The sequence below is a fragment of the Theropithecus gelada genome, chromosome 17 (assembly GCF_003255815.1).
Source record: "Theropithecus gelada isolate Dixy chromosome 17, Tgel_1.0, whole genome shotgun sequence".
Classification (NCBI taxonomy): domain Eukaryota; kingdom Metazoa; phylum Chordata; class Mammalia; order Primates; family Cercopithecidae; genus Theropithecus; species Theropithecus gelada.
In genome coordinates this window covers 46,339,830-46,363,684 of record NC_037685.1, presented here as the reverse complement: position 1 = coordinate 46,363,684, position 23,855 = coordinate 46,339,830, and the positions used below count along the sequence as shown (strand labels likewise).

At 38.2% G+C, this 23,855-nt stretch overlaps 1 protein-coding gene across 1 annotated transcript in view; it reads left to right on the top strand.

Moving 5' to 3' along the window:
- FAM155A (family with sequence similarity 155 member A) overlaps positions 1-23,855 on the top strand; it is a 688,104-nt gene that overhangs the window by 416,215 nt on the left and 248,034 nt on the right. The gene's annotated exons all lie outside the window — the stretch shown is intronic.

Sequence of the window (23,855 nt, the reverse complement as noted above, 5' to 3'; positions counted from 1 at the left end):
ATGAATGTCATCATTTAAAGCTCATGAGCTAAATAAAAACAAGGTAATTTATACAACTTCTTGAAGGTGGTAGATAACTTGTCTAATCCCTCTTTTTATGGGAACTGTGGGTGAAGATTCACCTCTATCAATTCTCACCTCTTAAGGAGACACTACCATTTTCTAGAGTTTATGGTAATTTCAAATATGTTTTTAAAAATGTAAATATCAGAATAAGCTTACCATGTGCCAGCATGTTTCCTAGCATTGAAGTCTAGGAAGTGTTCTCTGCAATTTATTTTTCTAAAATAAAACTGATAAGAAATTTCAAGCTATAACGGGAGGTCAAAGTGTTGGCAACACATTAGATATCATCCCTGAAAATGAAACTGCTGTGAAACCACAAAGGGTGGGAAAGTTTTCCCCATTAGTATACTAAGTAATATAACCTGACACAAAGCCAGTAAACACAGCTTAGAATACCTAAGTATTTCATTAAGCTAACATTGGCCAACTGGAGAGTTTCATTGAGATATGATATAATTTATTTAGCTGATTCCTACTGGTCCCTAGCAATGACTTCTTAAGTTGTCACACAGGCGATGATTCAAATAAGAAATAAATTTTGAAAAATTAATGATAAATGTCATGGGTCACATAAATCTGGGTAGCATTGTGCTCTGAAAGTTTGCCATTGCTTTTAGTTTCACGCCTTGTAATTTCACAGAAAGAAAAATAAGTTGTGTTCTAGCTCTGAATTAAACAGACACTGTAGTGTCAGGTGAGAGAAAGGCTGAACTTGTCAAATTCCCACTCAGGCTGTCTTCTACCTTCTGAGATGAACTTTCTAGTGAAAAAAGCTCCTCTATCCCAGTATCTACCTTTCAATAAGGCTTCAGTCAAAAAGAGAACAATGAAAAAAAATTTCATACAATCTTGCAGTTATTCTTCTGGGTATGTACACAAATGGGTTGAAAACTTTTGCCCACAAGAAAACCTGTAAACAAATGTTTATAGCAACTTTATTCATAATTACCCAAGCCATTAAACAAGCCAAATACCTTTTAATGGGTAAACTGTGGCACATCCTAGCAATGAACTCTTATTCAGCACTGAAAAAAAAAGTTATCATGCTATGAAAAGACACAAGGGAAGCTTGAATGCATACTACAAAGTGAAAGAAGACAATCTGAAAGCTATGTCTGATTCCAACTATATGATATTCTGGGAAAGGCAAATCTATGGAGACAAAGGGATCAGTGCTTGCTGGAGGTTAGTGGGGAGAGGAGCATAAACAGGTGGAGAACAGGGGATATTTATGGCAGTGAAACTACTCTGTATGATGCTATAATGGTGGGTACATGTCATTAAACATTTGTCAAAACCCATATAATGTACACCATCGAGAGTGAACAATAATGTAAACTATGAACTCTGGGTGGTGATGATGTCTCAATGCAGGTTAATCAGTTGTAACCAACAGATCACTCTGGTGTGGGATGTTCATAGCAGATAGAGGCAGGGTGGTTGTACGTGGGTGTGGTCACAGGATATATGGGAACTCTATACTTTCCACTGAATTTTGCTGCGAACCTAAACTTGCTGTAAAAATATTTTTTTAAAAAAAAGGTGAAAGTTTTTCTCAAACATAGAATTGTTGAGATGTCTGATATTAGTTATGATTATTGTGTTGGTCTGTTTTCACACTTTGATAAAGAAAACCACCAAAGACTCAGTAATTTATAAAGAAAACAGGTTTAATTGACCCCCAGTTCTGCATGGCTTGGGAGGCCTCAGAAAACTTGCAATCATAGTGGATAAGTACCATCCACTTATATGTATAAGATGGTACATATAAGGTACCATCTTATATGGCAGCAGGTGAGAGAGATATGCGAGTAAAGGGTGAAGAGCTTCTTATCAAATAATCAGGTATCATAAGAACTCACTCAGTATCATGAAAATAGCATGGAGGAAATTGCCCCCATGATCCAGTCACCTCACTCTCTTGACACATGGGGATTAATGTTTGAGATGAAATGTGGGTGGGGACACAAAGTCAAACCATATCAATTCTTCAGAAACATCATTTTCATACTTAAAGGTTTAACTCTTAGCAAACAATAGTAACAGCAACAACGGTAGTCATGAAAAGAGTCTATAGGGCCCAGTTAAATAGCCCAAATGGCTGACAATCCTAGCAGAGAACTCTAGGATGAGTCATAGAGACCATGTTCTATCCAGAAGGGTGCTATGCAGCTGGTTTCAGGTAGAAACAAAAAACAGGCTCAATATTTCTAGGTTTACAAATTTTTCAAGAGAAGCATGAAAACCTCTCAATTTTAAAACTGTGTCTCACTGTTAAGAAAAACCCTACAGACCAAAACATATACATCTGTGATATGGTTAAACTTTGTGTCTCTACCCAAATATCATCTTGCATTGTAATCCCTATAATCCCCACGTGTCAAGGGAGAGACCAAGTGGAGATAATTGAATCATGGGGATGGTTTCCCCATGCTGTTCCCATGATAGTGAGTGAGTTCAAACCAGATCTGATGGTTTTATACTGGACTCTTCACCACTTTGATAGGCAAGTCTTCTTCTTGTCACCTAGTGAAGAAGGTGCCTTGCTTTCCCTTTGTCTTCTGCCGTAATTGTAATTTTCCTGAGGCCTCCCCAGACATGCTGAACTGTGAGTCAATTAAACCTCTTTCTTTTATAAATTACCCAATTTGGGGCAGTTCTTTATAGTAATATGAAAATGGACTAATTTGGTAAATAGGTACCAGGAGTGGGGTGCTACTATAAAGATACCTGAAAATGTGGAACTGCGTAACAGGCAGGCCCTGGAATAGTTGGAGAGCTCAGAAGAAAACAGGAAAATGTGGGAAAGTTTGGAACTTCCTAGAGACTTGTTGAATGGCTTCAACCAAAACGCTGACAGCAAAATGGACAATGAATTTCAGGCTGAGGTGGTCTCAGATGGAGGTAAGGAACTTATTAGGAACTGGAATAAAGGTGACTCTTGCTATGCTATAGCAAGGAAACTGGTGGCATTTTGTCCCTCCTCTAGAGATCTGAGGAAATTTGAACTTGAGAAACATTATTTAGGATATCTTGTAAAAGAAATTCGTAAGCAGCAAAGCATTCAAGAGTTGACTTGGGTGCTCTTAAAAGCGTTAAGTTTTATGCATTCACAAAGAGAGGGTTTGGAGTTGGAACTTATGTTTAACAGGGAAGCAGAACATGAAATTTTGGTAAATTTGCAGCCTGATGGTGTGGCAGAAAAGAAAAACTTACTTCCTGAGGAGAAATTCAAGCTGGCTGCAGAAATTTGCATAAGCAACAGAGAGCCAAATGTTAATCACCAAGACAATGGGGAAAATGTCTCCAGGGCATGTCAGAAGTCTTCATGGTAGCCTCTTCCATCATAGGCCTGGAGGTCTAGGAAGAAAAATGGTTCTGTGGGCCAGGCCTAGGGGCCCCGTGCTGTGTGCATCCCAGGAACTTGATGCCCTGTGTCCTAGGTGATCCAGCTGTGGCTAAAAGGGACCAAGATACAACTCAGGCCATGGCTTCAGAGGATGTAAACCTCATACCTTGATGGCTTCCATGTGGTGTTAGTCCTGTGGGTGTGCAGAAGACAATAATTGAGGTTTGGGAACATCTGCCTAGATTTCTGAGGATATAGGGAAATGCTTGGATGTCCAGGCAGAGATGTATTGAAGGGGCAGAGCCCTCATGGAGAACCTCTGTTATGGAAGTAAAGAAGGGATATGGGGGGTTGTAGTTCCCACACACAGTCCCCGCTGGGGACCTAGTAGAACTGTGAGAAGAGGGCCACCATGCTGCAGACCCCAGAATGGTAGATTTACTGACAGCTTGGACTGTGTGCCTGGAAAAGCCACAGACACTCAATGCTAGCCATGAAAGCGGCCAGGAGGGGGTTGTACCATTCAAAGCCAAAGGGGTGGAGCTGCCCAAGATTGTGGGAGCCCACCTCTTGCATCAGCATGACCTGGATATGAGACATGGAGTCAAAGGAGATTATTTCAGAGCTTTAATATTTAATTACTGCTCTATTGGATTTCAGACTTGCATGGGGTCTGTAGCTTCTTTGCTTTGGCCAATGTCTCTCATTTGCAATGGGTGTATTTATCTAAGGCCTGTACCCCCACTGTATCTAGGAAGTAACTAACTTGCTTTTAATTTTATAGGCTCATAGGCAGAAGGCTCATGGTCTCAGATGAGACTTTAAAGTTGGACTTTTGGATAAATGCTAGAATGAATTAAGACTTTGGAGGACAGTTGGGAAGGCATGATTGGTTTTGAAATGTGAAAGGTGGGGAGGGGATTTGGGAGGGGCCAGGGGCGTAATTATATGGTTAGACTTTGTGTCTGCGCCCAAGTCTCATCTTGAATTGTAATCCCCATAATCCCCACACGTCAAGGTAGAGACCAGGTGGAAGTAATTTAATCATGGAAGTGGTTACCTTCATGCTGTTCTCATGATAGTGAGTTCTCATGAGATCTGATGGTTTTATAAGGTGATTTTGCCCATTCACTTGGCCCTTCTCCTTCCTGCCACCTTGTGAAGAAGGTGCCTTGCTTTCTTTTCACCTTCCACCATGATTGTAAGTTTCCTAAGGCTTCCCCAGTCATGCCAAACTGTGAGTTAATTAAACCTCTTCCTTTATAAGTTACCTAGTCTTGGGCATTCTTTATAGCAGTACGAAAATGGACTAATAACACATGTAAGACCATGTGCCTATGGATCACCAGGGTTTTACATTTTAGACTAAGATATGGGCAGGAGGAAGAGATTGCTGAGGCATCCTGGGCTAAGCACAAAGAGCTGAGCCAGGGAACACCCACCAATAAAAGTGGAAGGAGGGAGCAGAGAAGGAAGAAGCGTCAGTGAGGTCAAAGAAATACACTGTATGAATAGGCACATGATAGGAAGGACAGAGAGCTGGATATGGATAGATGGATAAGAGAGGGAGAGAAAAAAAATCAGTATGAAACCAGGGACACCAGTAAGGGAGGTACTGCAGATGGGGTAAATTCCTTTGGGAAACATATACCTTATTTCTGGGATTTGCATCTCCACAATAAGAAAGAAGAGAATCCACTAGGTTTGGCCGGTAACGTTACTATTGACCTTAGATGGTCTGGTCTTAGTAGAGCAGAGGTATCATAGATGTCATTTAGAGAGGAGGGATAGACAAAAAGGGTGCAAAATTGGATAGAGTGATGGCAATGTATTAAGAAGTTTGAGAGTTAAAGAAACTGAGCTGAAAAGTGAACAGAAGCATAATGTTTTTCTGGGAAAGGGAAATCTGTTCGAGTGTACAGCAGAAGTGAGAGAACCAGTGAAGAGGAAAGAGAATAAAAATGCTGATGGGAAAGAAAGGGGCTGAAATACCTGGAGCATGTATTCAGATGTGCTGCTCATCCCAGCTATCTTTAACATTGCACTGTCCCTGTTATTTCATAAGCTTGTATAGCTAACACTCTTTATCCACACACTCATGACTCTATAATGGCTGTTTGTTCTGAGAACTGTAACCCACAAATGACCAGGACACAATGTTTTATTATAAGGGTTTAAATCCGTCTAATTTAGCACATGTGCTTCAAAAGAAGATGAAATAAGTAGGAGGGGGAATCAGGAAAATCTGACTGCTTCACAGCCATGCCAGATGATCCTCTCACCATGCTGAAGTCTCCACAGTTACGAATCTTACTGGCGGGTCTTTCTGGCATCTGCCTCCTGGCGTGGGGAGAAGCAAACATTTCCGCTTGTGGCCGCGCTGGCAGAATCTCACCATCCCTGGTTTCCTGCCACAGAGCTCTGACCCGGCTTTTGCTGGACACGTGAGGTCGGCTCAGTGGAGCACAGTCATCCTAATTGCCTCCCTTTGGGTTTTTATTTCATCTGCAGGGCGGCTGGTTTCAGAAGGTTCACATCCTTTGTATAAGCAAAATAATGTGAAATCCAGTGTTATTTCCTGTGCTGTGACTCACACCCCATCTGGCAAAATCAGGGATGGAAACATCATCTCCAGGGCACAAAGTATTTAAAATTTAACTCGTCATTTGAGGTTTTCACAGCCAATTCAAAGCCTATATTTTCCATTAGTTAAATATTTAGTATTGGCAACATGAATTTGGATTCTTTCGTCTTCCTGCAAATTATCTGTTTATAACTATTAGTGTTGTCTAATGAGGTTGGCAATAATTAGGGCTCCTCTCCAACGCCCAGCCCCACTTCATTTCTCCATTTTAAACCAGTTCCGACCACAGACGCTGGGGATTCACCCATGGCATCCCCAAGAAGCCTTGCACATTGCAGCCTTTCTCGCCCTCTATTCCCCTCTCCCTGCATCAAAAACTCTTCTGTCTCCTAAGCGTTCCCACACTCGGAAGTACTCCAGGTAGCAGCCTAAACCTAATGCTTCCCTTTTCACATTTTACTCCTGCGCTTCATCCTCCTGCAGTTGGTTTTCTTGAATCCCATTGCAAAAACAGCTCTATTCGCATCTCAGCCTTCACATTCACCAGATCTTCCAAAGGCTTGTAATGCCTTGTCTTTTCAGTCATGACCACTGCCTCCCATGCTGGCCACAAGAGCCACCTTCTCCCCCAGGCCCCCAGTCCCCATACCTCTGTGATGGGCACGTTATTGTTTTCCCACATTCTGCTTGATGACTCCTTTTCTATCTTTCTCAATTCCTCCCTTTTGTTTTCCCCAGTCCTTCAAATATGGGTGTTCTTGGTCGAGCTTCCAGCCACTCTTCGCCTGTGTTTTCATCTGTCTCTTAGGCCAGCCCTTAGCCCTGTCTTCTACACAAAGCACTAACTGGAAGGAGTCACCGAGCTTGGCTTCCAGAGGGGACAGATGATAGAAGGCCTGCCATGATTTATGTCATCATTTAATCTCTTGGCCTTATATATATATCACCCGTGTATCCACCCCCACATCTTCCTGTACAAATTCTTTGAAGAAAATTGCTGATGCCAACACTGGCCAGACTACCCTAGCAAATGAGAGTGTGTTCGTGGAGACAGCCTCCTCTGCCTAGTTGCTAGCTGTGGAATTCTAGTCATGGAACACACTTCTGTGTGACTCTGTTTCCTTAACTGTAAATTTGGAATGTTGATAAGATCTACTTCAGGTTATTGCGCCAATCAAATTATGTACTATATTTAAAGGACCGAGAATAGCCTCCAATGCATACTAAGTGCCGTGTGAAAATTGGCTATTATTATTAAATGCAACTTTGCTGCCTAGCCTACATTTCTAGACCAATTTCTCTTCTGAACTCCAAGGCCAGATTGATGTCTTGACCTCCAGGTTCCCCAAGATTTTCACAATAGATTCAAAATAAAATTTCTCTTTACCGACTTCTACAAATCTGCTTGTGCATTATCTTCCTAGACTTCTTTTTATAAAGGCATTGTTATATTTTACCAGACTTCCTGCTTGAAACTCCTCGCTTTTATTCTTTTTAATCTCTTTTGTCCTCCAAATACACCCTTTGCAATTCTACCTCTTCCTTTTTCATCCATTTCTTTCTTTATGTTTCCATTGTCAATAATCTAGGTCAGTCATCCTTCCTACTTTTGATTTTCAGGAAGTCTCTCAACCAGTTCTTCTTGTTCCAGTTTCACACTCCACCTGAGACATCCCCTGGGTCTTGTGCATTGCACCTGTGTGATGTTCTTTTTTTTATTTTTAATTTATTATTATTTTTTGAGACAGAGTCTCACCCTGTTGCCCAGGCTGGAGCGCAATAGTGTGATCTCGGCTCACTGCAACCTCTGCCTCCCAGGTTCAAATGATCCTGCCTCATCCTCCTGTGTAGCTGGGATTACAGGTGCCTGCCAGCATGCCTGGCTGATTTTCGTATTTTTAGTTGAGACGGGGTTTCACCAGGTTGGCCAGGCTGGTCTCGAACTCCTGATCTCGTGATCCACCTGCCTCGGCCCCCGAAGCGCTAGGATTACAGGAGTGAGCCACTGCCCCTGGCAGTCGTGTGATGTTCTGACAGCACAGCTCTGCTCTGCTGGAGAGTTGTGTGGCATTTGGCAGAGGGAGAACTGCCAGCAAAAGTCCCATCAGCTCCTCTCACATTAGCTTGAGAAAAGTGGTACCTACATGAACCGTAAGGAAGGATATGATAATATTCTGTGCCCTTGGGACTCGAATTTGTACATCCTATTGTGCCACTTTCAGACGCCTTCAAAGGCAATTCCAAGGCTACTTCTATATACAAATATGGGTCCATGGTGTAGCACTAAATGGCTTGTCACCTAAAACAGCTCCTTGGAGACAGTAGTTGCTCATTGTATGTTTCTTAAGTGAGTGAATGATCAGTAATGCATAAAAATACATGACGAAAATGTGAATGTTTGTGACATGAATCTGGACATGACCCCTCCTGGATGTTATCCTTCCCAAAACTTCCGTGTACATATTATATAAATATTCTACTTCTTCACTTGCAGAGACAAGACCAACTCTATGCTAAAGTACAGTGATGTGGTCCAAGGTGCCAGCATGTCAAAAGTCATGTCTCCTACTTCTATGAGACTACAATTCCTAATACTGGGATTTCTCCTTAGGTTAAGGTATTGGAAACAGATGGCCATTGCTAAAAATTCAAATTATATCTTTAATATATCTGCATGATTTATTTTTCTGGTTAAATTAGCTCCAGTTGTCACACAGTGGATGGGCACAGGTGGACAGAAACGTGGCCTGATACAGACCCTCAGCCAGGAATCAAAGGTATGAGCCAGTGATGTGGAACATGGGGCCAAGACACATACTGTGAATGTAGAACTCAAGAAAGAGCAGAAAGCCTGACTGAGAGGCAGGGGTTCAGGCTAATGAACACACTATATAAGAGAGGAAAGGAGCAGATTTAAGTCTACAGAAACGGTCAGAATGTAGGCACAAGGCAGAGAGGTCAAAGTTACCCTGGATTTGAAAGAGCAGGCATCAATTCCTCAGAACCAAGAACTGGAGAAGAAGACTTTTAAATGTTTCTGACATCAGCAGGACTCTACAAGTACCTCCAAAGATATAGACCAGCCAAAGCCAAATGCAGAGAGCCCACAGTGATTTCCCCACTGGTAAATCATTGGCAGGTTCTGATGATACAGGCTCCGTGGCTGCTTGGAAGAATGCAATGACTCTGAGCTTTGATGCTGGATGTCTGGTGTCAGGTGCAGGAGAGTAGAATTGACTGCAACTGCTGCCACGGAATTGAGCCGGACAGAAGATACAGTGTAGATCCTGTTCCTTGGATCAGTGATCCATTGCCACTTCCTTCTACTTTCTGCGTCTGCTTCCTCACTCTGAAATGGGAATAATAATGACAGTCCCCTGAAAGAGCTGTAAAAAAGGAATAAAGAAGCTAAAATGTAAAGAGCTCAGAATGGTGCCTAGCATACTGGTAAAGCTCAGTCGAAGCTAGCTCCCAGGATTCCCATATGTTATGCAGAAACCTGTGGGTATCCAGCAGATTCTATCACCCAGTAAAAGAAATGAGCATCTTGTGGTGACTGGACTCAGATAGGTTTTGCTGAAGAAAGGGGAGATGGAATTAAGAGTATGACAACACCTGTAGGTGGTCTGGACTTTCAGGTGAGCCCTGCATGGGAAGGGCCAAGGCAGGATAAAATCAGCCGGATTATTGAGCAATCTTGCTGAGATAAATACAAATAAAGAAAAAGGAGGAGGAGGAGAAGAAAGAAGAAGGGAGAAGGGAAAAGAACAAGAGAAGGAGGAGGAGGCTAAGGAGAAGAGGAAGGAGGAAGGAGCTGCTGGTCCCTCTGGCTTTAACCAGCTTAGCAAACTAGGAAGCGGGAATAGACAGCATTCTTGCTCCCAGCGAGGGCTGAACACACACTTTCAAATGAAAATCCCAATACAGCACTTCATTTGTTCATCAGACAAATATTTACTTGACATCTACAATTTGTCAAGTACTCTGCTAGGTGCTAAGCATAGGATGGTGAGAGAAAGACCACTGCTTTTATTCTCAAGGAGTCAAACATATCTCTATTGGCTTAATATTCATGTGATAGTTTCAGACATGCCAGAGTTTTTAGTGCATTAATGCTTCAGCACAAATGATTTACTCTGCAATTATTTAGCAGTGCTTTATTTTTTTCTTATATAGGACATAAATAATAAGATTGTAGAACAATGTGGAAGATGAGAATTTTGACATCGATCCTGTGTATCCTCTCAGAGATTTCTTTATATCAAAGGGCAAATGAGCAAAAACTAAGAAGCAGAAAGTGTGAGGAGTCACCACTATAAATACTATGTAAATTTTGAGAAAACAATACCCTTTTCAGAAAATTAACCTTAAAAACAAACAAGCAATATCACAAAAATAATCTATACTGCCATTAAATTTAATAATGTAGAATAATAATGGTGGATAAAAAGATGATACAGAGTATATTAAATTCTAGAAAGCAATGAGTACAGTATCATAAAGGGTGTAATTCCACTTTAGTAAAAATACGTGTGTGCGTGTGTGTGTGCATGAATTTAAGTATGGCATTATTTAAGTTACTAGTAGAGATTTCAGATGTGTTTTTCTTGCTACTTCTCTTCCTTGTTGTGTAAACACAAAAAATGTTTAGGAAATAGAACATAAAAGATGAACAGAATTAGACAAAAGAATTATCAGAACTTTATTTTAACTATAAAAAGCAATCTGCGCCAGGTGCGGTGGTTCACTCCTATAATCCCAGCACCTTGGGAGCCTGAGGCGTGCAGATCACAAGGTCAAGAGATCGAGACCATCCTGGCCAACATGGTGAAACCTCGTCTCTACTAAAAACACAAAAATTAGCTGGGCATGGTGGCATGCGCCTGTGGTCCCAACTACTTGGGAGACTGAGGCAGGAGAATAGCTTGAGCCCAGGAAGCAGAGGTTGCAGTGTGCTGAGATTGTGACACTGCACTCCAGCCTGTCAAAGACAAAGCTCCAGACAAAGCGAGACTCCATCAAAAAAAAAAAAAAAATCTGTCTCAATTATAAATATGACCAGTATGTTTAAAGCGTTATAATAAAGAGTTCAATTAAAAAAATAAATCACAGGTGAATTGGTGGCATTATACCAATTAAAACTAATTTTTTTCTGCTCATCATCAATAGCCATTTGGGAATGCAAACTGTGGAGAGACAGATAACACCCAATGATATATCACTATGCACCTATCAAAATGGCTACAGTGAAAAAAATAATACTAAATGCTAATGAGAATGCAGAGAAATGATCACTCACATATTGCTGGTAGGAATGCAGAATGTCACTGACATTCTGGAAAATACTTTGGCAGTTTCTTTTAAAACTAAACACATACTTACCATATGAACCAGTGATTGCAATCTTGGGCATTTGTCTCAAAGAGATAAATTTGTATTTACACAAATACCTGTCCAATCATGGTTTCAACAACTCTATTTGTAGTAGCCCGAAACTGGAGCAACCCAAATGTCCTTCAATGAATGAATGGTTCAACAAGCTGTGATGCATCCATACCATGAAATAGGACTAGGCAATAGAAAGCAACAAATTATTGATACAAATGGATGGAGGTAAGGGGAATTATACTGAATGGAAAATAACTAGTCTCAAAAGTTTACATATGACATGATGCCATTTGTGTAAAATTCATTAAACAATAAAATTAGAGAAATGAAGACTAGATTAGGTTATGGACTTTGGAGAGGGGACAGAGGGTGACTGTAAAGAGCTACTACAAGGAACAACAGTCATTCTGTACCTTCATTGTGGTGGTGGCTCCTTGAAGCTACACAAACTGACGGAATTGCATGGAACATACACACACATACAAGCGCACACACACACAAGTGCTTGTGAAACTGGTGGAAATCTGAAAATGCTGTGGATTGCGCCAGTGTCAAATTTTTGATTCGGATAGCTTACTATAAATATGCAATATAGCACCACATTGCAGGGAGCTGAAAGAAAGCCTCATGGAATCTCCTTGTATATTTATTTTTTTTTTCAACTTCCAGTAAATCTATAATTATTTCAAAATAAAAAAAAAAGAATTCTGCAACTGTGTTTGCAGGAATAGATGAAGTAAGATTGGGAAAATACTGATATTGTTGAAACTACCTAAAAGGAGCTGCAGGATAATTATACTATTATACATATGTGGAAATCCAAAATAAAGCACTAAAAAGGTAAAGTACTCAAAATAAAATTTATAGAATTATTTGTTTTGCATACAACTTGTATAAATATGGTGTTCTCCTTGTTTTAGAGAATAATTAAGGAAATAACAACTTCTTGTGAGAAGTGGGAAAAAGCTATATAAAAATACTCTGCAATCAGGACGTAGCTCTATTACAGCCTGCCCAAACAAGTAAGAGATTGTGGGATCATGTGGTCCATTCAAGGTTTATTCTAGGCCCCAAATTATGTTTTATTTTGTTATCAACAGATTTTTTGCATTACTCCAACTCTCTTATTTATATAATAAGTATATTAAGATATGGGAAAATTAAGTTTCACTCCGGTTTGCTGGGTTCATAGTTGCCACTCCTCTTCCCTGTAGAAAAGCTCATACAATCTCCTGATATTTGTAGGCAACAAAAATTTGCCGCATTAAATTACAAGCTCAAACCCATCAATCAACGTAAATCTGCTACAGGGTGAAGAGACCAAGTCAAAGACTGCTCTACATAGCTTTTCTTCTTTCTAGATAATAAAAAAAATTGTGAAAATTTATGTTTGCATTTCATAAAATAATTATTACTAGGCCAAAATGCCCAGTTAAAGTAATGTGCCAAGTATAAATGTCTTTTTCTTTATCTTAGCATAATAAGCTGAAAGTTTTCATTATATAATCAGATTTTTGTGGTTATTCTGTCAGTAAAATAATCCTAATTTTGTAATCAATTTTTATCTTAGACATATCAAAGTACTCAGGTATATGCAAGAAAAACTGGGAAAAGATAATTACAGGAGAACCAAAACTAAAAAGAAAATCATTTTGTATGACTAATATGAATACTGAAAATGAAATGCCTCATGTTGCTAATAAAATTGGAAGCTGCAAATTTAAATATATTACCAGAACGACCGCTTGAATTATGCTAAGCACATTAAAATATGCACATTTGCAAATGAATTAAATATTATTGTTTAAATATTTCTCTAGGATCCCTTCTCATAAATTTAATAACACCAACCTAGCAAATATTTATTTAAATCATGGTCACTCAGTATCTATTATGTTCTGTCATCGTTCAATCACAACTAAACTGGGATTACCTTTTCTAAACACACCCATTTGCAAATAGATGACTCCAAAACCTTTACCAATAGCTAAGCATAATTGCAAATCAATAAAAATTAGTTTAAAGAGAAAGTTTTCTGTATATTTGGACTTATTTTTAAGTGGGAACTTTTCTCACAAATAAACATTAACATTTAAATAGATATTGTAGGCTGGGCACAGTGGCTCACGCCTGTAATCCCAGCACTTTGGGAGGCTGAGGTGGGCAGATCACTTGACGTCAGGAGTTTGAGACCAGCCTGGCCAACATGGCAAAAAAACTGTGTCTACTAAAAATACAAAAAATTAGCTGAGTGTGGTGGCAGACACCTGTAATCCCTACTACTAGGGAGGCTGAGGCAGGAGAATCACTTGAACCCGGGAGTCAGAGGTTGCAGTGAGCCCAGATTACACTACTGCACTCCGGCCTGGGTGACAGATCAAGACTCCATCTCAAAATTATATATTGATAAATAGATAGATTGATAGATAATGAATTTATATTGTAATGTTTCTGATACTATTGCAGTGAATTTTTCTTTTCTGAGGTAAATTTGAACACTTGAACCCACCACAAATGCTGCCTTTTTAATATGAATTATTATAATACACCCAGTAACTTTTAAGACTTTTATTTGACTGTTTATGTTATTTATGGACTACTCCAATCAACTACTTTTATGCCTATTTTTAGACACCATTTTAAAATATTCTCTTGTGTTATATGAGTCTACATTCTTCACTTGGTTTTTCAGTTAAAACTTTAACCATTGTATCAATACCAATTTGCCATTTTCTTTTGACTTGTCACATTGATTCACTTTTTTACACCAGCATTTTTAAAATTGTGACTTAAAACCTTTTAAATATTAAAGTTTTATTTGAAGTGAGTAAAATATTGATTTTCTTAATATCTCTCCTTTAAAAAGTTAAGAAAATGATAATTCAAAAGGTTTGCATGAGGATAATTGCGGGTAAATACCAAGAGACATCATTATTTTGACCCTGATCACATCCAATGACAGGTATCTTTGTCTTTAAAAATTCTTCCATTCCTCTCAAGCATCGAGTTCATTAAACGCCGTTAACTGTGCAGTGAACAAAAGCCTATTTTTATTATGTGAAAAATTCAAAGATATTCCCAGGCCAGCAGACTTGTAAACCAGGGGTACACAGACAATAAGAGAGTCAGGTGAATTGGCAAAGCTGGTCTTTCTCTTGCTTTGCTTTTCATAGTTTATTTACGTAAAAAATAATTTCTGGAACAACTATGTATTTAGGTGCTTTTCTATAGCAGTGAACAAAATGGACAAAATTCCTATCTGAATTCTAAATTGTTCTTACCCAGACCTAAATCTTGCTAGGGTCTCCAGGCCCCCAAGAGAGCAAGGCTCATAGACTCTTGCTCTCCCTCTCTCTCCCTCTTTCTCCTAACTAGGTTTTCAGGTAACGCTTTATTATTCCTGCCTATAGTCGGCCTGCCATGCTCACCAGGCAGTAAAAGCTGTATTTCAAATCTCACCCTCCAGAAATATTCCCCAAATAGCACTCTTAGGGGCAATCCATCCTATTTTGGCGCTCTCAAAAAAAAAAAAAAAAAAAAAAAATGTTGGTCTCTAATACTTTAACTTTGAGTTCTTACTGTATTTGACATTGCTATTTTTTTTCATTTTATTTATACTCTTTTCTCTCTCTCAGCCTCCTCCTAACATGCTTTTATTCATTTGAGTATTTCCTATTGCACATTCACTTATATGATCAAACCTACTGATTTGGTGCTCCACCAAAAGGAGCCATTGCATATTGATACCCCTGGAGGGGCAGATTGCCCACTAAGAAGTAACTGGTCTCCTTGCACCTATCTCTGCCTCCCAAGGGCACCAGCTGAAATCACCCCCTTCCGTGGCCCTCTACAATTCTCTAGTCCCAAATGTGTAACTTCCTGTTAACCATTCCCTCCTGAGTGCCCTGTTGACGTCTCACATTCAATAAATTCTAAATTCATAACATTTCTTCTTCTCCCTTTCCCTGGAATTTCTAGCCTTCCACTTCCGTATTTAGCAGTATCATGTTCCATTCACCCACACAAGGAGTGAATCTTTGACTTCTTTCCTTTGCTTCATTTTCCTTTCATGACTAAGTCCCATTATTCACACTTCTTCAGTATTACTCACAGCAGACTCTGCTTCTCCATCACCTGATCCAAAAGCCTAGAATAGGCCATTTGCTCATTTTATACTGTAATGATCCTCAAGTTGCCTTAATTTACCTCAAGTTAAATTCCTCAATAGATCCAGTCTAGTCATAGAAATAAAGAACTTCATAATTATTGACTTACATACTTCAGGTGAGTCATGTCTGGTCTGACTTGCTCTCATCTTCTGTTGGTTGGACCAACAGCGAAATATATCAATCTTGTCAGGTATCAAATATTGTCACAGTTTTCTGTCTCTGACAGAGATGGTGTTGGGGGCAAGAGATACAGTCAGTCTGATATTTTTTAATACACTGAATTTTCTAGGATTTGGCCAATATGGCAAATTATACAAAAGTGGATACTTGAAGGGAATCCTAACAGACCCTGCAACATAATTTTTGAAAACATTAGTTTGGAGGTTGGAGAGAGATCTTTTAGGTAGCACCTACCTGTGGCTAGATGACATACTGCAATCTGGTGACCAGCTTGCCTTGGTTAAAGAGAGGGGCAGTCTTGTTTATACCAAAGTTGCCGAAAATTATAACTGAAGAGCTTGCCGTAAACTTAGATTAAGACCATCTCTGAAGGAGCTCCTTGGACAACACAGTGTAGGAACTGTGAGACAGGTTCAGCCTGATGACAGAAATTGACGAAAACACCTAGATTTTAACTTGGAGAATTCGGTTACTTCACAAAAATCCAATTTCAAGCAGGATTCTGTATTACGATCCTCACAAATACGAATAAACTACAAAAACACATGCAGAATCATCAAGTTCTCAGTTTTCTAGTATTCAATTACTCCTCCTTCACACCTTAGGCTTCAACAATCGGCCTACTACTCAGTCAGAGAACACGGCGTCCTCTTCTCTTTCTCTCAAGACTCAGTCCAAGCATTAGGACTAGCTTTAAAAAATGTCTTCTGCTGCTTCTCTGATACTTGGAACGGTACACGGAGTGATGCTAAATAACTATTTGTTGAATAAATGAAGGAACGTGGCACATTCTTGCAAGCTGGCTGAGTCATGCCACCTGTATGAAACTTGAACACATCTCAGTCAAAGGGAATGTATTGAATTGATATTTCTATGCATCAGTTAATAGGTTTCTCTCATCTTCCACAACTACTCCAACCCCCACCATGTTTTCCGTAAAACCCTTTCCTCAACTCAGATAAGTACAGTACTCCACTCTTGTCGACAAAGTGTTTAATTTTATTACAAAAATACATAGAGAAATGAGTCAATATTTCAAAGTTTCAAAGTATATACCACAAGCCCCTCATTAATAACCTAAGGGTGTTGAACTAGAAAATCCCTTGGATGTCTTGTTTCTATTCTATTATTCTCTATTTCTACATAAACCAAACTGCAGTTATAATGGACAAAATCAGATATTCCGAAATATTAAGTGAGAATATTCTTAAGTCCAAATACTAAAACATGCATAAAATTAAAGCAGGTGGGCTTTTGTTCTCTTAAATGGTCAATGACCTTTAATTCGCTTTGTGATTTTGCCAACAGTTAAAGAATAATACAGCCAAGGGTGAGATACTTTGCTTTCTGCTCTGACCCTCTCTTTCCCCTACTCAGAAACAGCTCACAATATTCCAGGTAAATTTATTGACTTTGGCAACAAAAGCCCAGTGTCACTGTGAAGGTGGTTTATTGTCAGAAGACAAAGAAGTGCTGAAATCGTGACACTACTCTGAAAGTGGAGTGACTCTGGTTTATCTCCATGAAAGAAAAGTTACCTAACAATACATTTGAGAGATTTTGAGATCAATGAGATCTATCTAATTAGAGAAAGATAATTCATGAGAGAAAGAATGTGGAAAGCGGATAGGACAACACTGCATTTGGAGAGGAGCCCTTCTTCCTGTAGATAAGGCTTTTTTTCTTAAAACCACAGCCCAAGGGCAAGTGAAGTATTTTTAAGATAGCTGGGAAATGTCATTCATCACTATGAAGACCTAGTCCAACATATCAGTGTCCACAACAGCAGAACCAGAGCAGTGGCAAGAACTGAATATTGGTGCAAAACCAGGTTTAAAGGAGAAGACAGAGAAAGGTTTGTTAGTGCTGGTCCTGTTGGTAGGGAATGTTCTCACCATTTTCCTTCCAGGAAATTGATTTGTCTTTTTCTTTAGATGTTATAACGCCAGCATCAGCCAGGTGGATGTGATCTCGCACTGAGTATGAGGATTGAGGTTCTCAGAGTATGGTAAAAATATTTTCTCTGTTTTTAAGTTCTGGATACTAAATTAACACATAGGTCGATTATAATGAGATAACCAATTACCCAGAACTGTGACTGCTAAGCATTAAATATGCAAATATAAAAGTATAGCTATTTGTGAATTCTTTAAAATATGCGTATGTTTTAGCTAATGGGTTGTGTGAAGTTTCTTTCTCTCAACTTTTATTTCTAATACATGACATCTCTGAATTCAAACAAAAATACCAAAAACATAAAAAATATACCTTAAAATGAATGATTGTGACATATCTAAGATTTTATTGCTGGCATACCTTGTCAAGTAGTCTTTTTTCAAATCAAACATCGACACTCTATATTATTCTTTTTTCTTTTTTTCTTTTTTTTGACACGGAGTCTCACTCTGTCGCCCAGGCTGGAGTGCCGTGGTGTGATCTCGGCTCACTGCAAGCTCCGTCTCCAGGGTTCACACCATTCTCCTGCCTCAGCCTCCTGAGCAGCTGAGACTACAGGTGCCTGCCACCACGCCCGGCTAGTGTTTATTTGTTTGTTTGTTCATATTTTTAGTAGAGATGGGGTTTCACTGTGTTAGCCAGAATGGTCTCAATCTCCTGACCTCGTGATCCTCCCTCCTCAACCTGCCAAAGTGTTGGGATTACAGGCGTGAGCCACTGCACCCAGCCTATATTATTATTAAATTCAGCTCTGCAAATTTGAAACAACCCATGTCAGATTGCAACTTAAAACATAGTTTTCTGTTTCTAGAGCAATCTTGGCAAGCATTATAAAAGTTATTTTTCAATAATGTTTCTAATCCCTTTATCACTTTACAAAACCAGCAATTCTCAACTTTAAGCAGATCAGATAAACTTGTAAATGTTCTTGTCCAAAATAAATATTATACATTTTCCTCTTCAAACTACAATATCTAGGACATCCAAAAAAAATATTGGGATTTCGTTCTTTCTCAAAGATGAATTTTCTTTCTTAAGAAACATTTGACTTGCACTAACCTTGGTGAGAATTTCTAGAATCCTCTGTCTATAATTAAACCATGCAATATAAGGTACATTTCAAGTGTTTTAATTTTTAAAATATATTCAGATCACTCAGAATAATTTACAAACATGTAGAAAAACTGAAAAATACATTGGATGTCCACATACCCATCATCTATATTATATAATTAACATTTTACTATATTTGTTTTATATACATACATTAATTTGTTCTTCTATCACTTTTGATGTATTTCAAACTGACATCAGTACACTTCACCAATAAATGCTTCAAAGGTCAATATTTGCTTTTGTTTTGCTCTCTCTCCCTTTTCCTTTTGAGGTAGAATGTACATTAAATGAAGTGGTGCACTGTATTTTGACAAATGTGTAAACCAGTATAATACAAACATCAATTTTTAGGATATTACCATTGCTCCCAAGAATGTTCTCATGCCCCTTTTTAGCAATAGCCATTCCTTCTCTCACATGGTCTGCCATGTGTTCACTTTGGCTGTTCTGACACTTTTTCTAAGTTGAATTATAGAGGATGCATTCTTCTGTAAAGTCTCTTCCAGTCACATTTTTGAGATATTTCCATGGTGTATGTCTGTAGCTTCTTCCTTTTTATGTCAAGACATCTTTTTGTATACCTTTACCCTGATTTGTTCAGTGTCCTCTTGAGGCACACCTAGATGATTTCTAGTGTTTGACAATTATGAACCATATGAATAATCTGCAATAAGCATTCTGTTACAAGTTTTTCTGTGATCCTTTTTTTATTTTAAAGGAAATACTTAAGTATGGAGAAACTAAGTCACAGGACATGCATACGTTTAGTTTTATAAGAAGTCGCTAGGTCATTTTTCAAAGTGATTGGACTATTTTACCAGTACCAACAATACAGGATAGTCAGTGTACCCCTGCATGTGGGGCAGATTTTAGTGGTATTCATTTTTGTTTTTTAAATATTGCCCTTTTGTTGAGTGGGTGATGGTGTTTCATTGTGCTTTTAATTGGCATTTCTTTAATGAGTAATGATGCTGAACATTTTTTCATGTGCTTTCTTATACATCTCTTCATTGGTGGAGTGTCTGGTTGAATCTTAGGCCTATTTGTTTAATTGGGTTGCTTATGTTTATATAACTGGGTTGTAGAAGTCCTTTGTATGTCCTGAATACCACTTATTTTTCAGTTATATGTCTTTAAAATATTTTGACAAGTCATGTCTTGGCTATTTATATTCTTAATATAGTCTCTTGATAAACAAAAATATATTGTTAGTAGGTAAAAACAAAATTGATTTTTGCTTACTGGACTTGTATTCTGCATTAATTCTAGTAATTGTTTTATAGATTAATTAGATTTTCTATATAAACAATCATGTCATCAGCAAATACAGTTTTACTTCTTCTTTCTAAACTTTATGCTTTTTTGAAATTTTCTTGCCTTAGAGTACTATTTAGAAACTCGAGTAGAATGATAAATAAAAGTGATGAAAGCAGACATCCTTATCTCATTCTTAATTGTAGGGTGAAAATGTTCAATATTTCACTGTTAACTATGATGCTAGTTGTTAACTTTTTGGTAGATGCTTATTATAAAATAGAGGAAATTTATTTTTACTCGTTTGCTTTGACAGTTATTGTCATGAATGGATATTGAATTTTGTCAAATGCTTTTACGTCATGAATGGATATTGAATTTTGTCAAATGCTTTTACTGCATTGACTAAAATAATCATAGGTTTCAAAAATTGTTTTGCTTTATTTTCCCATTTTTGTGCTAATACTGTGAATGACAGATTTGTTTTCAAATATTAAATTAGTCACGTTGTCTGGGATGATCCCCACTTAGTCATAATGGTTACCCTTTTAATACATCAATGGATTCTACCTTTAAAAATATCTGGATTCAAGGAGATGTTTTGTAAATTGTTTACTTCCTTTACTTTCTCAGCAAAGTGAATTTTCTCTTTGGAAAATTTTCTGAGCTATTAATTGTGACTGCAAATCTTATTTCTGAGAATAGGTTTAGACAGTTATTTTAAAATGTTTTAAGAAGAAACGACTTACAGAAAAAATATATTAATCCATGCACAAAATTCATTGGCTAATAGCTTACTGTTGCCATTGGTGTGTCTTGCCCTCAGAGAAGAAGTTTTGACCTAGTGATTTTAGAAAGATGGCTCCCCTAATGGGGTGAAGTCCTTACCCAGCTTTGTATGTGACAGATAGCTCAGTTTTACAACAGTGTTGGGCTGCAGCTAGGTAGCTCTGTGGAACTGCCGCCATGGTGTTCGTAGCAACAAGGAAACTCAGCCCCAGGTTAAGTAGGTTGCAGAAAGGGCTTCCTATGAACATGGAGAAGTGGCTGTTCTCTTGTCAGATGGTTGTTCTGTTTACACAGTATCATCCCCCCACACCCGGACCCCTGCTTTCCTTCCCCCTTAATTCTTTGTTACACTCTTTTGTTATGAAAGATGTAAATACTTATCAAAGGTTCCCACATCTCAGGCATCAAATTGTTACTTATTGCAAGTGCTTCCTTTTCATCTTTGAGAACACTGAACCATCAGCCTGTTTGAATGAAGTAAAAAAGCTCAAGTACTATTGTAATAATTTTCTTCAGGTAGGAATTGGCTGGGTGAATAACTGCATTGAAACGGATAGGTTTGTGAGCAAGTTAGAACAAAATGTAATTATTTCACGAGTGGAAGATAAACTTTTACGTCCCAAAATAATCATGGAGTAGCCGTTTAAGAAACAGATTCACCACTGAGAGAAACGAAACAGCCAAAACAGCTGTCTGCGTGTATTAATTTAATGAAGGAAAACACCTCAAGCGGGTCTGCTGACATCATTTGGGGCTAACTAGACTTTTGAGGTTTTTTCTCATCAACCTCTAAGTGCTATTATTTTACTATCTTCTCAGCTCCACAGCTGGAAAAGATTTTTAGAACCTATGGAACATCTCAATGATTTGTTTTAGGGCCAGAACTATAGGAACATGCCTATTTTGTTCCTAAACAGATGGGACTCTTTTTGACACTTTGGGCTTTTTGTCTGTATATTTCTTACAGAGGCCAAATTATAAATGGTGCTAAATTGCTAAGGCTATGCCCCACCCTACCCCCACCACCAAATCTTACTAAGCCCATCATAAAACCAAAGCAGGGCACTTATGGCAAAAAGCATCTTTTAAACATACATGTTGCCTCCAGAAATCCACCTGTTATTTGGTGAATATGACCATTTTGAGGCCAATGAAGTTGGGAAGATCGATGTCACAGAAGAAAGAATATGGCCAGGTGATTCAATATGCCACCTCAGGGTGTGCGTATCCCACTCTCATGTGAAGATAACGATAACTATGTTTACTGAGCACTGTTTACATTTTGGGCCTTCAGCTAAGCTCTTTAGATTCAATGCCATATTGAAATCTTAACTGGGATTCTTTGAGATAAAATATTCTCTGCATTTGCAAAATGGGGCAAATATATTATTGAGAGGATATTTCAGTCTTTAAGGGCCTTGCTAGTAAGTGGCAGAGCTAGAATTTAAAGAAAGATTTGCTGATTTTCAACTCCATGTTTTCTTCCGCTATGATACTGCCTCTGCATAGCTCTACTCCCATGACTTAGGTCCAGTGATGCAAGTTGTACTCTATCTGTGAGCATTTATTGCTGTTTATTTTGGAAAAGGGGAAGTCACTTAGTGATTCAGGAGATGTAGGCTGGCAAAATAAACTGAGTGTAAAATCTCAACAAATAACCTCATCCAAATCGTATGGTCTCCTTCTACAATTCCAGTTAACATAAATTTCTGGTTAGTGTAAACTACACCTATTCACCATCTTTATGGTTAGATAGAGAAAAGATACCACTTCACTCACTGAGAAATAAGTAAAAGTGAGCATTAACTTCTTATGTGTCAATGATAATCAGGCTACAGTCAACTGGTATAAAATTCCTACTTTCACAAATACAGAAATTGAAAAATGAGAGTCCACTAAGATTCCTTTGCATTTTAACACAATAATGTTCAACTCAATATAAAATGAGAGAGATTTTACACCACTGAAACTAGACCTCTTATTCAGAATATGACAGTTGTAGAATTCTCAAATTGGCTATGCACTTAGTCAATTTAGTTCATCTTTTAGTGGAGCAGAAATATGCAACTTCTCGGTTCTCACTTGACTTTCTTTGATCTTCTATTACATCCTCCTAGTTCAATGGAAAATTGATTCGTTCACATTTTCTAGTAATATAAGTGGACAAGCCTTGCTTGTCTGTGAGATCCTGTGTGCTCTTCAAACACACAGCAGTCTAACCAGCTCCTAAGTGTTCATCTCAACATCACCAGCAAATTTGCTGCTTGTATGTTTCTTGAGATGGGTCTGTGTTCCAGCAGAGCATCTGGGAGTTCATTTAACCTTGTAAGCTAAGTGAAAAATGATCTCTAGGGAAATCTATTTCTCTGAGAATTTCTGATAGTATATAATCTGTGATGATGGTGCTTCTATCATGACACAAAATTAGTTTTAAATTGAAGAAATGGGAAGTGTATTTCCAGTTAAAAAATAACTAATTATCTCTTTAATCTCCTTTCCATAATCTGTAACTCTAGATTAATTTGATATACAATGGGCAATCACCCTAGAAACCAAATGTGTGACTAGTTAAGAAGATGCAGCTTAAACAATTTTAAATGATTTATTTTAGAAGACACATTTATTCTAACCATAGGCAATTATCAGTTATTAGTCATTGATGTATAGCAACTAGTCTCTCTTCTAGCATAAAGTTATTATAATGTACAATAAAAATTAATTTAATCAATGTTTACTTCACAGAATTACCAAAATGGACCTTTGGTCATACTAACTACTGGTTCCAGAACTCTTCCTAGGGTCAGGCTGTTTTTGATAAGATGCCTCTATAACTTCCTTAAAAGTAAAGGTAGTCTAGTTGTGGCAAAAACAACAAGATAATAGTCAAATTTCTGGATACGGTCAAACATTAAAGTTTATCTTGAGATGAGAAAGAAAGAAAAGGTCAAGGGGTAAATGAGAGGGTTGAGGAAAAAGAGTCAGAAGGTGTGGATTTGAGGGACTC